Source organism: Pongo pygmaeus, chromosome Y, assembly GCF_028885625.2.
Source record: "Pongo pygmaeus isolate AG05252 chromosome Y, NHGRI_mPonPyg2-v2.0_pri, whole genome shotgun sequence".
In the NCBI taxonomy this organism is placed as follows: Eukaryota; Metazoa; Chordata; class Mammalia; order Primates; family Hominidae; genus Pongo; species Pongo pygmaeus.
Genome location: NC_072397.2, coordinates 30,678,452 through 30,696,157, shown reverse-complemented (window position 1 = coordinate 30,696,157; position 17,706 = coordinate 30,678,452). Strand labels below are relative to the sequence as shown.

Genomic DNA, 17,706 nt, shown 5'->3' with positions numbered 1-17,706 from the left:
AAAAAAGTCCTGAACCCTCTCAAGGGAAAAGCTTTCCATTCATAGCTTGAACCTTGCTGGATGTATGACAGACCGTATGGAGCAACTCCTGTACCACAGGGCTCCACCTTTTCATCAAAGTATGGAGGATTATCTATGGCTCTTTGGTCTAGTGAGGCTCTGCAGCAGCTTATCTCCACTCCAGCTGCACACTCACCACCTGCTTTGTTCTCCAACAATCTTCTACTGTATTTTCCATAAAATGTTTTCAGATGGCAAATTCCACCCGAATTTCAGGATATTAGACTTTAAAAAACTTAGCTTACCAGAATGTTTTTACATTGATTCCCAGTGGGTGCAGCCAATAAGAGAAATGTTTCAATGTAATTTTTTAAAACCCTCTCCCTATATGACAGCCAGCTCCCCTCAACCAGCATGTTCTTTGATATCCCCAACATTCCCCAGTTGAGGGTCTCATTCACACTTAGGCTAGGCTTCAGTTAGCCTCCGTAGAATCAGAGAGTTACCAACTGCACAGCCTATGAACTTCATCTATGAATGACCACAATTTGCTTCAACAAGTCTGATCATTGGAGCGAGTCTTTTTGGAACAACAACAGCAACAAAAATTCTTGAGATAAATAACTAAACAATGTTCAGTGATAGAGAAGATACTAAGTAAATACATGGCAGAATAAAGTTGTCTTTATTTACCCTCTGACAAAGTATAATCCTTAGTATTTTCTCGGGAGCCATAATGTTAGGCTGTGTGTTGTGTTAAAAATGAATAGTCTAATTGCAACTAGGAGGCTTTCCCCAAAGTTAAAGAAAGTAACACATATATTAACTAGTCCATTAGTGGAACTGTAATTTTGTATCATCCACACAGCACGTTGTAATTGGTACGTCAGTTATCAAATGCACATTTGTCTGTTCTCTAAGTTCAGTAGTTAGCCTTTTTCTTAAAACTGAACTGTGTCTATGGAAATGATTTCCATTCATGGACAGCCCAAATTTAGCTGGATATATGACAAAATTTATGAAGTAACTTTTGTACACTGGGGGCCCACCCTTCTCCTGGGGCTGTGGAACATGATCTATGGGGGTAGAGGTGCATTCATAGCACAGAAATGATAAGTAGTTACTAGTGAGAGTAATTCCGATGAAATGTAGAATACAAATAGGGAAGGTTAAGTAATTTTCAAGAGAGTGAAGAAGTAAATGAAGTAACAATGTACTGCAAATACATTAGATTTTAGTCTTCAATATCTAACATTTTTGCTTTAGGAAATTGTTTCCTTTAACCGAGAATGCAATGCTAATTGCATAAAATCTTGTATATATAAAAAGTAGTACTCCATTTCCCCAAGAAAAAAATTCAGGTATAACTTCTAGAGTAGTCAAGTTTCTTATTTTTAATTATAATTAGTCTTGGTTATCTCATTTCTTAGCTCTGTAATCTATATATGTAAATCAAAGAAACCTGCTTGAAAACATTACAATTTTAATACAACTTTATATATGTAAAGTGTCATTATTGAGAAAATATGTTCTTCCATGAGTGGCTGTGTCCCTTCTCCCTACCAACTAATATAGCAGGACAATACACTCTTTGAATTTTATTAGTAGATGATACACTACTGCAAATACTAATTCTTTTTTTATCCCCATGGTGACTTTGTGTGTACCTGTGAGTTGATTAGAATGCATCAACAACCTCTAAAAATTCACAGCAAGATTAGCTAGTCTTGGGCTTTCAATGAAGATTGACCGTGTCTGTGTGTGTCAACTGATCCAACAAAACCTTGTTTGCAGAAACTCTTCAAACCGCTTCCTCAAAGGCTGCTACCACACTTGTGGCATCTTTTGCACTTGTTTCAAAGTAAAAATAGTAGCCGTCATCCATGCACAAGCTTGGGCTTATTTTGCAGACACCTGCTGTTCGTTTATGTCAGTCTTGTTATTCAGAACCACAAAAGGAAAGCTCTCCTATTCTTCCGTATTTGCATAATATATGAATTCTTTCTTCCAGTTACTAAAGTTCTGGAAGCTTTGTGAATCATCGATAATAAAAGTAAGCAGGCAGCAAACAGAATCTCTGTAAAATGACGTCCTCAAGCTTTAGAATCACTCCTGACCTGACATGTCCCAGATCTGCATGGCAACAAAATATTTATCCACTTCCAAATCTTATTTAAAAATTTCACATCTATTGTCTTAAAGAGCTGTATATCACACTTATTAGTTAAAAATCTGTTTATAATTGAACTCCTCCCAACTTAACCATCTCCAAGGAGAATTACTTTAAAAAGTGATGAATTTCCTGCAACCATTAATCTCTAGAGCTTCAAGAACTCTGTAAAATATAAATGCACCATTGCATTTCTTTATACCTACCTATTCTTCTACAAGATTCTATGAATATCAGCATTTAGCTGAAGCAAAATATATAGCCCCAGGGAAAACCTAATAATAAGACTTTTGTTTACATGGCTGAGCATTTAGCCGTATGCAGGCTACCATACTAGCCATATCATCTAAAACAACTGGGAAGGGCTCACTCTTCTCCTTTCTCAGGTCACAGTTGACTGCAAAGTTTGCACTCAAGCCCAAGTCTGACCCCAAAGCTCTTGCTCTGAACTGTTGCTCTATGATAAGTCTCTCTCTGCTCATAGTAAGTCCCAATATAGTATGTTAAAGATGATTAAGAGATCACAGTTTTCATGCTTCTGATATAGCAATATTTATACTTCAAAGAGCATTTAAGGGAGTTTAGAGAGCTGGAAACGTTATAGCTATATCTGGGCCAGAAAGAACAGACAGGTTTGGATAAACCCAACACCACATTTTATAATAGGCTTTTACAGTCTGGGTAAAGTGGCTCATGTTTGTAATCCAAACAATTTGGGAGACATAGGTGGGTGGATCACTTGAGTTCAGGAGTTCAAGACCAGCCTGACCAATATGGTGAGAAACCCCAGCTCTACTAAAAATACACACAAACACGAAAGTGACCTGGGCATGGTGGTGGGTGCCTGTAATCTCAGCTACTCAGAAGGCTGAGGCAGGAGAATTGTTTGAACCCAGGAGGCAGAGGTCACAGTGATCCGAGATTGCACTACTGCACTCCAGCAAGGTGACAGCACAAGACTCCATCCCAAAAGAAAAAAAAAAAAAAAGACTGTCATAGCTTACTCAAGTGTAAACTTTAGATCTCAATAGACAGAGAAAGTTTATGGTTTACATAGATGGGAAGTTGCATCCATAGTCCAGAAGTGCACTTTCTGTATATTTACAGATAATTGTTCTTTATCAAAAAGGAAGAGTCCAGGTTTTATTTAAATGGTCAATCTATGTCCACAGGAAAGAGACAAAAGCATAGACATGCTCCTATCCAAAAAGCTAGTCTATAATTTATAAATCTCAATTGTTATATTTATATCTTTAAAATAGAGGGTCCAGGGTTTCTCAATCAGAAAATAGAATTCAATATGCAATAAAATAGCAGTTTATCGTTTGTATGGCTCTGACAGTTATCTTTTAAATCAAAGAGAAATGTAAAGATTGGCAAAGACAGGAAGCCCACATACAGCCTATGACCCCAGATCCATCCCAAGAAAGGCATCAAGCTTATGTAAAGCCAGGAAGCTCTTATCCCTATCTAAGTTGATGAAGTTTGAAATTATAAAAGCCAGATATTTAGCATGAGAAAGTTATGAAAAATGCCAGAAATATAGCTAAGATTATATAATCAAGGATCTCACTAGGTATTCAATAAAAGTTTCTTTTTCAATTATGAGGTCAGCAATTTTTTTTTATTATTATACTTTAAGTTTTAGGGTACATGTGCACAGTGTACAGGTTAGTTACATATGCATACATGTGCCATGTTGGTGTGCTGAACCCAGTAACTCATCATTTAACATTAGGTATATCTCCAAATGCTATCCCTCCCCCCTCCCTCCACCCCACAACAGGCCCCGGTATGTGAGGTTCCCCTTCCTGTGTCCATGTGTTCTCATTGTTCAATTCCCACCTATGAGTGAGAACATTAAGTGTTTGGTTTTTTGTCTTTGTGATACTTTGCTGAGAATGATGGTTCCAGTTTCATCCATGTTCCTACAAAGGACATGAACTCATCATTTTTTATGTCTGCATAGTATTCCATGGTGTACATGTGCCGCTTTTTCTTAATTCAGTCTATCATTATTGGACATTTGGGTTGGTTCCAAGTCTTTGCTATTGTGAATAGTGCCACAATAAACATATGTGTGCATGTGTCCTTATAGCAGCATGATTTATAATCCTTTAGGTATATACCCAGTAATAAGATTGCTGGGTCAAATGGTATTTCTAGTTCTAGATCCCTGAGAAATCGCCAAACTGACTTCCACAATGGTTGAACTAGTTTACAGTCCCACCAACAGTGTAAAAGTGTTCCTATTTCTCCACATCCTCTCCAGCACCTGTTGTTTCCTGACTTTTTAATGATTGCCATTCTAACTGTTGTGAGATGGTATCTCATTGTGGTTTTGATTTGCATTTCTCTGATGGCCAGTGATGATGAGCATTTTTTCATGTGTCTTTTGGCTGCATAAATGTCTTCTTTTGAGAAGTGTCTGTTCATATCCTTCACCCGCTTGGTCAACAAATTATAAAACAGGAGAGCAGGGATATAAATAAGAACTTCTGCTGACATATTGCCTCAACTAACTTTTATTTTTAGGTTAAAAGCTCTCAAGCATAAACCTGGAGATCATTTTTTTTTTGTTTTTGTTATTGTTTTTTAGAAAGTTAAGAATGTTTGGGTTGTTTTGAACAATGTCGCTCATATACAAGGAAGGTCTGAGCTTTGAAAGTTACAGTTTACCTACCTTAATGACAAGTGGAAGCCAGAGTTTACACAGGCATGGGGCATGCTCATATCAGGTCAAGTAATCAGTAATTATGTAGCAAAAACTAAATTTTGACCTCTTATTTTTGTAGTAAACATACAACTCTCTGTTTGAAAAAGTATTGTTACATATATATGAACTCTGGCTGCAGACCTGTATGCTCTTCTGTGAATTTTTTAGTTGCCATGTGTGTAAGATCCTTGCTGCATAAAGCCTGTGTCCTACTGTCTTGAACATAAATGAGCTTGCCCTGTCCCATAAGAGCAAGATAAATGAGCTTTTCTTTTTGATATTTTGATTTATTTTTGGAATTCTGCGCTTGTGTTTGCAGTTTTTCATTGTAGCTGATTATACTTTTTCCATAGTGGGTACCATTTTTGTTTTCTGACACTGTACATTCCCATTCCTAAATATGATTTTTTTTTGTTCTATTAAGCCCTAGCCTTATGAAAGTCTTCCTACTTGTAATGAAAATGACTGGTAGGTACAAACACCACACTTTTCCTTCAAGAATATGGCATTTATCTATGTGATTTATAAAGCCTAGCATGTCTACATTGAATACAGTGTGTGAAGTTAGCTGTAAGTATTCTTCTTTACACTGCACACATACATAAGTACACACATATATATCTGTATACATAAATAAAATATAGGAACACTGACCTACTTTGATTTGTATATTAACGTGAATTTATATACTGGGTGACAAAGTGGGACCCTGCCTCAAAACATATATATATATACATATATATATGTTAGGGAGGGATAAATGTCTCAAAAGCTTTCACCTATCTGAGAGAAAGAAAAGGCCATTGTTCATACAAATTTAAATTTAGCATCTCAGTTCAAAAAAACTAGAATTCAGAAGATAGCTCCTAAGCTTTCTTATTCGTATGCAAGAATTTTAAAAATTCAAATGTGTGTATATGTGTCTGTTCATTCACAAACAAGAAGCTCACATTAGTGAACTGGTAGGATTAACCCAGAACTTATCAGAAAGTTCTAAATCTAGGACAAGAAAAGAAAGAGTTCAGTTTGCATACAGCTAGTAAGCTTGTGTTGATTTTCAATGATGGTCAAAGACAGCAGGTATAAAGGTAAAAAGAGTGTATTTCTCTTCAAGCAGTTTTCAATGTTCTTTTAGGAGAGATGTACAGTATTATAAAGAAACAAGTGGCCAATGTTTCTGAAACACATGGGTTACTTTATATGCAAAATAAACAAGGTATGTGAATATTCTTGCAGACATTGGAAATATTCTGCCTAACTGTATACAATCGACAAACTTTGATTTACATCAAAATTAGAGCAAAGCTAGGTTTGATTTACCTGGCACTATGCATGCCTGTTAAAGAAGAATAAACATAATCATAATAAAACTGAACAACCAGGATTGATGCAACCTAAAGGCTTATGGTACTACCTATGCATGTGCAGCACAGGATTTATATAGTGAGCAAGGACACCTCTATGTCCAATAAAGAAGAAAAAGGCCTATATTGATATAAATATAAGCTTTTATCAATTTACAGAGAAGTCAGGAGTGTTACACTAAAGACTCCATTATCTTTCCAAAATGAGCACAGAATGCTCTATTTTTTAGGAAGATATTGCAAAATTGAGCCAATTGTCATCAGGATTAGTGTAGAGCAAACAGAAAACCTAAGAACAAGAGAAGATATTTCCCAGCTGCACCAACAGAGCCTAAAATTCAGCATCTACAGGAAACTAACACATCAACAAGCAAAAAACAAATAACTATTAAAAGTACTGAAATTAATGAACAGACCTTTCTCTAAACAAGACATGCAAGTGGCTAGTAAATATATCATAAAATATTGATTAATTTATTCATGAATGCAAATGATTAATTTATTCATGAATGCAAATCAAAACCACAATGATATCCTATCTCACAATAGTTGGAATGCCTGTTATTTAAGAGTCAAAAAATTTTTAAAAAGACAGGTGCTAATGAAGCTGCAGAGAATAAAAAATATTTCTCCATTGGTGATGAGAATGCAGAAGAGTTCAGCCACTTAAAAAAGCAGGCTGAAGATTTCTCAAATAACTTAAAAAGAAGCTAACATTTCACACAGAAATTCTATCATTGGTATGTGTCCAGAAATGAAAAATACATCATCCCAACAAAAACATACATCCTTTCAAATCTTTAATGCAGCACTACACAAATTTGAAAAAACATGGAGTCAACCTAGGTGGAGTGGATAAAGAAAACTAGTATTCAGTTCATCAGTGGTAGATGAGATTAAAAAAAATGTTTCTATGCTCAAAGGAATACCATGCAGCAATAAAACAGAATGAAATGACATTTACAGCAACACGAATGCAGGCAGAGGCCATATTTATTACAGGAACAGAAAAAATACCACATGTTTTCATGTGTAAGCAGAAGATGAGAATTGAAATACATTCATATAAAAATGGAAGCAGCAGACACTAATGAAATGTAGAGAATAAAAAAAATGAAGTGAGCTAAAAAGCTACCTGTTGGATACCATGCCTACTAGCTGGTGATGAAATCCACACGGCATAACCCACTATCATGCAATAATTCCATGTAACAAACAAGGACATGTGATATTGGTATTCAAAAGAAAATAAAAATTTTTAGAAGGAACAAAAAAGATGAGTGTAGACATGCCCCATTTAAATGTAAATTTAAATAGGCTGGAAAATTTTTATGTGAAATGCACACCCATATTCAACCAAGAAAGAGACTGGTTTGACATAGTGAGCACATTGTTTCCATGGTCAAGGAAAGGAGATTGTGTTTGTGTGTGTGTGGTGTTACTTTTCTTTATATACATGTTCAAATATGTGTACATATATGCATTTATATATATATATATTCAAACAAGAAAAAAAGTGACGTCTCAAAAATTTATTTTTATCCAATGTTTGAAAGTCATCCCATATTAATACAGCCAAAAAACCCATCAATATGTATAAACATATTTACTCAAAAGGATTTCCTTACAAGCTAAACTTCTAAACAGTTTTAATGTAGTGGAATAAATATATTCATGGTCAAAGAGGGAGAATTTTGGAGTTTTCAAACCAGGCCGCAATGCATTCACACCCAGCAAAGAAAATTAGCACAGATCTTGCAGCTGAGAGTTTGCATTTTATACTCCAGAATAAAAAAGTACTAATGTGAATTGTCAGCTCATATCTATATTCAATAATATATGCATTCACATTGGCAGCAAAAACAATGTAATGATATGGGGAAAAAATAAGGTTTGTAAGTCTCTAGTTCCATTAAATTCTAGGTGAGAATGAGAACAAGATTGATCACATAAATTTTCTTACAATGGAAGAGAACATATTTTTATAAATCCTAGATGCTTGTATCTCACAAAAAAAGGGAAAGGTAAAGTTTATACATGCAAGTTTTAAGATACAAAAAATACATAGGTAGTATACTGCCAACTAATTTCTATACATGTACAATATAGTTGGGCTGACAATAAGAATATGCATTAGTCTTCAGGAAAACTGCACAACATATGCACTCCTCACAAATAAGTTCACATTAAGTAGCATTTAAGATTTATACAACTTGAAATTGTATATATATACATAAAAAACAGAGAAGAATTTGTAAAGCCTAAAAGGTCACAAGTGTATTATAATAACACTACATATAAGATTAATTCAGTAACCAAATCTCCACCCACACTAAGGGACACATTGTGCAACATTTACACAGCTGGGCATTTCATAACTTTCTCTAATAATAATGGCTGTCAGGCTGTATTCTGTCAGAAAACTATATTCATAAAAAAAGATTGAGGAGCACAGATATTACAGAACTAGAAAATTTACACCCATAGTAAGAAAAGAACAGTATCGAGATTTATAAATTGATAAACCCATGTATAATTTCAACATGAAGTCAAAGGTTGAGGAGAGGCAAAGACAAGGAATGGGAAGCAGAAAACTTCAGCAATCAGCACCCACTCATAGAATGATCAATATGAACAAATATCCACACTTGAAAATATATGGTCATACATAAGACTGAAAACAGATGGGTGATAGCAGTAGTGGATGGTAACACAATAAGGAAAGACATTATTAAAAAGAATAGCAGTGGGAGTTTTATACTAGTCATGTCATCCTTCCAATAACCTGTTAGCAAAGTACAGAGAGAGAAAATGGCTGATTGGAGGACAGGAAAATGATAACCAATTTTTCTTCAACCCCAACATCGGCATACCACAGAGCACTGAGAAGGCTCTCAGGGACCATGCCTCCAGACTGGTACCTCTACTGAAAGATGCCAGACCTGCCCTGGCATAATAATGATGAAAAAACAAAAAAAAACAGAAGCTAAAATATATTTTACAAATATTAAAATAAAAAAGAGCATCAATGCCAAATTTGATCTGGCACACATACATAAAAAATCATGCTGGGAAGTAAATGACAAGTCATTTCAAAATATAGGGTCTCAGGAGAAAACTGTAGTATAAAAGAAGAAAAAGAGAGCTTGCGGGATTTATGAAATGCATAAACACAATAATGTTACTCATCACAAGACTAACAAAACAAGAAAAAAATATAAAGGTAGAAATAACAGTTTTTAATTGATATCAGAGAGCTTTCCAAACTGGAATAAAAATGTAAATATTTAGGCATACAAAAGTCAGATTTTTTCAACCAGATTGATTTGTACAAAATGACACTAAAATATTTTGTAGTGAAGCTTTCAAAATTTTTAAAAAACAAAAAACACAACAGCCAGTCCTGAAAGCAGAAACACACACACACACACACACACACATCACAAAAAATAAAATCACCTACATGACAGTCTTCAACAGCTAGCAGATTTGTCATAAGAGACACTGCAATTAATGTGTGAGTGAGATAACATTTAAATATTAATAATAATATAAGAAAAAAATCCTGCCTAGAAGAGTAATGCACCCAGGAAAACTTTTTTCCAAAATAAAGGAAAGACGAAGTTTTCCAAATAAACAAAATCTGAGGAAGTTTATTGCCATAAGACCTATTGTATAAGCCATGATAAGAGACAACTTCACGCTGGAAGAGTAGAACACTAATTAGTACTTGAACATATAAGAAAGGATAAAGATCACTGGTAAAATTAGTAAAATAAAGAACATTTTGATACTGTAATGGAAGTCTGTTAATAACATGTATCTTGAATGTGAAGTTGAAGACATAGAATGACTGCAAATAATAATGGCTGCTTTAATTTCACAAGGAATAAAAATTACATAATTATACATTTTAAAATAAACCTGTATAACTGTGTATATATATTATATATTGTATGTATGCATATATAAAATATCAAATATATAAAATGTGGAATAAATATATATTATATAATATATAGATGTATACACATACATTTTATTTGCTTAATTATATTATATATTATGTATATCTTATATTTAATACATTCTATATTATGTATGTGTTATATATGTTATATCTTATACAAGAAATATATACAATATTGTATATTATATGTTATATATTATATTCACACATATACACCATATACAATATATGTATAACTATTCATACCTATATATTTCTTTACTTTATTTATGTATTATGTATTATGTATTACATAGTATATAGTATATAGTATATATACATTATTATGTATTATATAGTATATAGTATATAGTATATATAATACTATATATAGTGTTATATATATACATTATGTATTATGTATTATATAGTATATAGTATATATACATTATGTATTATGTATTATATAGAATATAGTATATATACATTATGTATTATGTATTATATAGTATATAGTATATAGTATATATAATACTATATATAGTATTATATATACATTATGTATTATGTATTATATAGTATATAGTATATAGTATATGTATATATAGTATATATATACTATATATGCACTTTATATAGTATATATATACTATATATGCACTTTATATAGTATATATAGTATATATACTATATATACACTATAAATAGTATATATACAATATATACACTATAAATACTATATATACTATACATACTATATATACACTATATATAGTATATAGATATGGTATATATAGAGTATATTGTATATAGCGTATAGATAGTATATAGATAGTATATATATATTATATATAGATATAGATAGTATATACTATATACTATATATACTATATACTATCTATATACTATATACTATATGTAGTATATAGATAGTATATAATTTGTATTATATATAATTTGTATGATATTATTATATATAATATGTTATACATATAAATATATAATATATATTTTTATATAAAATATAAAACATGTAAAGTATATCATATATATTTTATTTTTTTATATATATATATAATATATATGGTTGAGAATTGATCCAGAGCATAAAATTCAGAATTGGTTCAGGCAGTCAATTTCAACGATGTTATTATCAACATACAACCACCACGTAGTGACTCAAATATTTTTACATCAGCTTTGACTACACAGAAAATATAAAATGTTCAGCAAATACCACTACAGGAAACCATGAAACACACACATGCAAAGTTAAATAAGAGAGAAAGAAAAGAAAAAATGATCGGAAAGCACAACAAGGCACAATTTACAAAGTGGCCCTATTAAGTCTTCATCAAGCAATAATTACCTACAGTGGAAGGTGATAGTAAAACTACACAGTCAGGAGGCCTAGGGAGGCTGAGTAAGTAAAAATATTTTAAGTCTGTTTTGTCAGAGACTAGGAATGCAACTTCTTTTTATTTCTTTGCTTAAAACTATTGACAGAATTAAGCCACTTACAGAATGGGAGACCATTTTGAAAACTATGCATCCGACCAACTTCTAATATTCAGCATCTATAAAGAACTTAGAAAAGTATACAGAAACTAACAAATGAATGAACAACCTTATTAATAACTGGGCAAAGAAGTACACTTCTCAAAAGAAGTCATACATGTGGCCCACAAACCTGAAAACAAAGTTCAACATCACAGATCATCAAAGAAATGTCAATGAAAACCAAGGTGGGGTACCACTTCACAGCAATCCAAATGTCTTGTATTAAAAAGTCAAAAAAAGACAGATGCTGGTGAGTTTGTGGGAAAAAAAAGAAATGATTTTACACTGTTGGTGGGAGTGTAAACTAGTACAACCTTTATGAAAGAGAGTGTGGTGAGTTCACAGAGACCTAGACACAGAAATACCATTCAACTCAGCAATTCGATTACTGAATATATCGTGAAAAGGATAGCAAGTGTTCTATTATAAAGACACTTGCACGTGTATGTTCAGTACAGCACTATTCACATGGGCAAAGACATAGAATCAATCTAAATGGCCATTTAGATTGACATGATAGCCTAGATAGAGAAAATGTGGTACATATATGCCATGGAACACTGAAGCCATAAAAAAGAATCAGATCTTGTCCTTTTTAGGAACATGGTTGGAGAAAAAGGCCATTATACTTTGCAAACTAACACAGGAGAAGAAAAGTGAATAAATCATGTTCTCACTTATAACTGGAAGCAAAATAATGAGAAGACCTGGACACATAAAATGGAAGAATGCACACTGGCATCTACCAGAGGGTGGAGGATGGAAGGAAAGAGAAAAACAGAAACAGTAACTAATCATTACTAGGCTTACAACCTGTGTGATGAAATAGTCTGTAATGACAAACCCTCATGACACACTATGTAACAAACCTGCACATGACTCACATTTACCCCTGAACTCAATAAACTTTAAGTGTATTGAGTTCACATTTGTATTAAAAGACTGTATGCAGACTTAAATTACACTGCCTTGGAATATTTACTTCACCTATAAAAACAAAAAAGGCTGAAATTAAAGCAGCAGCAGAAGTCATTCGTGCAAACATAGACCAAAAAAGTCAGGTGTAGCTGTATTTAGAGGAGACAAAATAGAGTTCAGGTGAAAAACGGCAACAGGAGACAAAGAAGGACATTATATAGTGAAAAAGAGTCAACATGTCAAGATAATATGACAATTATACATATATATGCACCATATATTGAGACATGTAAATAAATAGAGCAAACATCGATAGATCTCAAGGGAGAAATAGACCACAATTCAATATCAGTAGGAGAATTCAACACCCCATCATCAGTGAAACACAGATTAACCAGGCAGATCATCCAAGTAAAACTACTCTTCAGCCCAAATGAATCTAGCAGTCCTTTATAGAATATTGCATCAATCAGTTGTAGAAACCCCATATTTTCTCAACTGCATGTGGCATATTCCTTAAAATAAATTCTATTCCAACACCAGAAGGCAAGTCTAAGCACATCTTAAAATAGAAATCATAATAAATATGCTTCCTTAACATAATGATGACTACATAAAAATTAAACAAACAATCAAGGGGTCAATAAAACAGTAATACGTGCAAATGTTTTCAATAAATAAACACGTATATCAAAAAAATCACCATATAAAAAAACAACCTAACATTATCCCCAAAATTAGCAGAAGAAATAGATTAGAACAACAATAAAATAATTCTGTTCTACAGTATAAAATATCAAGAAATTTAAGAGAAGCTTTAGTGAAAGAAACAAAAAATCGATACATGTTTAGGAAGGGTAACTAAGATGAAAGACAGAATGCTCAGACAACAAATGTCAACTAAAAAATTAACCACAGGAATGCAGATAGTCATAGTGACTAAAGTTGACAACATCTGCAATTACTACAGTTGTTTTCATGTATAAGCAATTGCACACAAAAAACCAATTGGATAACTCAGAAGAAAGAATGCATTCCTTCATGTATACTTACTAAAATTCAATAATAAAAAATGGAAAACAAAACAGATCATGAATAAGAGAAGCTGGAAACCATCATCCTCAGCAAACTAACACAGGGAGGGAAAACCAGACACCACATGTTCTTGCTCATAAGTGGGATTTGAAAGATGAGAACGCGTGAACACAGGGAGGGGAACATCACACGCTGGGAATTGTTGGGGGATGGGGTGAAAGTGAAGTAAGAGCATTAGGACGAATACCTAATGCATGAAGGGTTGAAAATCTGCATGACAGGGTCATAGGTGAAACAAACCACCATGGCACATGTATACCTATGTAACAAACCTGCAGGCTCAGCATATGTATCCTAGAACTTGTAGTAAAGTTAAAAAATAATAATAAAATGAAAAATACATCCATAATAAAATAAATTATGTTATTACTAAACCTTAAATAAATTTTGGAAAAGCCTTTTTGTATAATTCCAGAAATTAAGAAAGTGAAGAGAAAATAATATTTAATGATAGGTCGCTGTGTGATTTGAAGCACATAAACCCAAAAATAGTTTACATAGTTGATGAAGTTACCTTAACAAAAGACCATCCCATCCCAGCAACTTATACAAGTTATCAAAGTTAAACAATGTGCACATCTATAAAAGGAAAAGAAGCTTTCAGTGACTAGTAGATTGATTTATATCCTTTCTCATTCTGGCAAAAAGGAATATTTATTTTCCAATTGGCAGATCACACTCTACTCTTTAAGAGATATAGTCCTGAAGGGGGCCTGCTCCTCCACACCTGTGGATATTTCTTGTCAGGTGGAGATGACAGACTGAAAAAAGAAATAAGACACAGAGACAAAGTATAGACAAAGAACAGTGGGCCCAGGATGCCAGTGCTCAACATGCAAGGACCCTCAATGATGCTGGTCTGTGACTTCCCTCAGTATTTATTGACCATGATTTTTACTATCTTGGTGAGGGGAGTATGGAAGGACAACAGAGTGATGATGGGGAGAAGGTCAGCTGGGAAACGTGAGCAAAGGAATCTGTATCATGAATAAGTTCAAGGACAGGTACTCTGCATGTGCATGTAGGCTAGATTTATGTTTCACTTTACACAAATATCTCAGTGTAGCAAAGAGTAACAGAGGAGTATTGCTGCAAGCATATCTCACCTCCAGTCACAGGGTGGTTTTCTCCTATTTCAGAATAGAATGAATGGTCGGCTTTATACCTAGACCTTCCATTCGCAGGGATGAACAGGAGACAGAAGCCTTCCTCTTATCTCAACTGCAAAGAGGCCTCCCTCTTTCACTACTCCTCCACAGCACAGAGTCTACATGGGTGTTGGGTTGGGGGATGTAAGGTCTTTCCTTTCCCATGAGGCCATATATCAGGCTGCCCCAGTGAGGGGATACCTTGGACAATATCCAGGTTTTCTTAGGCAGAGGACCCTGCAGCTTTCTGCCGTGCATTGTATCCCTGGTTAATAGACAATGCAGAATGGTGATGACTTTTACCAGGCATACTGCCTGCAAGCATATTGTTAACAAGGCACATACTGCACAGCCCTAAATCCATTAAACCTTAATTCAATATAGCACATGTTTCTGTGAGCACAAGGTTGGGGCTAAAGTTACAGATTACCAGCATCTCAAAGCAGAACAATTTTTCTTAATACAGATAAAAATGGGTTTCTTATGTCTTCCTTTTCTACATAGACACAGTAACAATGTGATCTCTCTTACTTTTCCCCACATTTCCCTCTTCTTTTTGACAAAACAGCCATCATCATCATGGCCCACTTTCGATGGCCACTGTCTCTTTGGAGCTCCTGGGTACACCTGCAGACTAAAAACAGACAGAAGAGGCACACAAGGATTAATACAAAACTTACAATAGTGGAACTTCTGATGGTTTAACCCAAGTGATTGGGTTAAGATTTCTGTGGCCATCAGCAGTTTCTGCGATTGCCTCAATTTCTGACACCAAATTTAAATGGACTTTTGATTCCTCAAACATTTGAAGTAAAAAAGAATCTTTCGGATCTATTCAGAACTGTTTTCATAAGTCAGTTAAAACTTGGATGGATGGTGAAGACTCCCACAATCAGTCCATGGGAACAGGAATCCACATGCTCTCTCTAGTAGAATATGGTGCTACCAATTAAAAGTTGTATCAGTGGAAGTAAATCACCTACAATTTTCATAGGTTATAGTTTGGGAATCTGGGTTCATAACTATTTTTCCTACAACTAGCATATAAGGGGGCTTTACACAACTTTGCAAAGGAATTGTCAGACTGGAATTTAGGTCGATAGTATAAAACAGTTTATGATCTCTTGTTCTTATAGCTTGATTTCCAGACCAAATTCTAATGCGGTGTGAGGCCACAGTAAGCTTCCAAAGTTCCAGGTGCTCAGGACCAGTAATAGGAATAACTTTGGTGGAGGTGATGAGATTCCCTTTTCACCCTATTCCCAAGGGTAGAGACTGTAGACTTTGGTACTTATTTTTATCTAAATCTTCTGTTAAGTAACTGTTCACAGCTGGACTCACATGTGCACTGGGACACAACTGAATTTGTCCTGTGGAATTGCAGTAGAATTGACTTCGAGGTGCCCAATCTATAATATGTCTGAATTCATTGTTTTGTAACGTCACCACACTATCAACCACACATTCTTCCCAAACTAAAACTTCTGGGCCTTTTGATCCTTTGGGAATTTCCTTGGGGCAAGGCTTCCCCTTAGGCCTACCTTTTAATGATCTTTGTTAAGAAGGGTCCTGCAAATAATTTACCTGTTGCCTGAGTAACATTCCACTTACTATGTGATAACTAAATCTACTGGTGGCACTGACAGTAGGTGCTTCTACCAACCAATTTTGGGTTGCAGATGTTAAGCATCCTGGTGCCCTTCCTAGGCAAATAGGAGAAAAATGATACTCAATGGAAATATTCATCATTGTTCCTTCTTCCTCAGGTTAAGCAGGGCAACAATTATCTGTGGGTCTAGGTTCCCATGCACTATTATTAACATATACTTCAATAGGATTATCCACACATGCAACTGCCTTTGTTAAGTGTTGGAAAGGCACATAGGCCCAGTAAGTATTATTAGCTGCAGCTGCTCCTGCAGACATGGGGAGACTTACCACAGTTGGTACAATCATCACAGCAATAATCAGCGTATTCTCTGGAGTTCGTGTCACCTTTGTGTTCTCTAGGCTTTTTTCAGCTAACTGTGTCAGATTCTTAATTGTGCCCACATTACTAGCTCCACTTTCCTGGTGGATGGCAAATTCTCCTATTCTTCAGTTATCCCCATTTTCTTTCTCATATAAGGGGAGTTGGGTCCATGTAGTTTAACTCCTTCCTTCATGTCTTTTAACATTTTCATGGTGAAGCGTTCACATGCAGCAATAGCCGCCGCAGGTGCTCCTGCTGGAGCGCCTTTCCCGGTCAGTACAGATTGTAAAATTACCAGGAACTGCCATGCCTCAAGACCCCCGGATTTTCTAGCTTCATCAAGGTGACCAAGTGCAGTGTGCTACATTGTCCACTAGGTGTTGGTGGTGGATTAAATCTGATAGTGGGTGGCCGAGGATACAGCACCATGCCCTGTGATGCTGATGGATTATACAATACTGCTGTGGGTTTCTGGTAAGCTGTCATGCTATTTGGTGTGGAGACACCACTTGAGGTCTCTACTGAACTCCTGGAGGTGGCTGATACTGAAGCTCAGCTAGAAGCCAGTATTGATAATTTGGTGGCAATTGGGTTTTATTTTCTACCAGCTAATATTGTGGATATTGCATCTGGATTGGCATTGCTGAGATAGAGACTCTATCATTTTCTATTTGATATTCTATTGGGGTTTTTACTTCTCTAATGTGCATTTGTGGTTATAATATTACAGGTAACTGAACTGCAGGAGGAGGAGTTAGCCATCATGGTTTAGACTCTGATAGCCCCAATAATTCTGGACTTTTCCTCCACAATT

At 34.6% G+C, this 17,706-nt stretch overlaps 2 pseudogenes; both read right to left on the bottom strand.

Annotated features, from left to right (window-relative positions):
- Nucleotides 1-1,678: 1,678 nt before the first annotated feature.
- Nucleotides 1,679-2,312, bottom strand: LOC129025729 (ras-related protein Rab-9A-like; annotated as a pseudogene).
- Nucleotides 2,313-16,050: 13,738 nt separating this feature from the next.
- On the bottom strand, nt 16,051-16,846 carry LOC129025728 (endogenous retrovirus group K member 5 Env polyprotein-like; annotated as a pseudogene).
- Between the last annotated feature and the right edge of the window lie 860 nt (nt 16,847-17,706).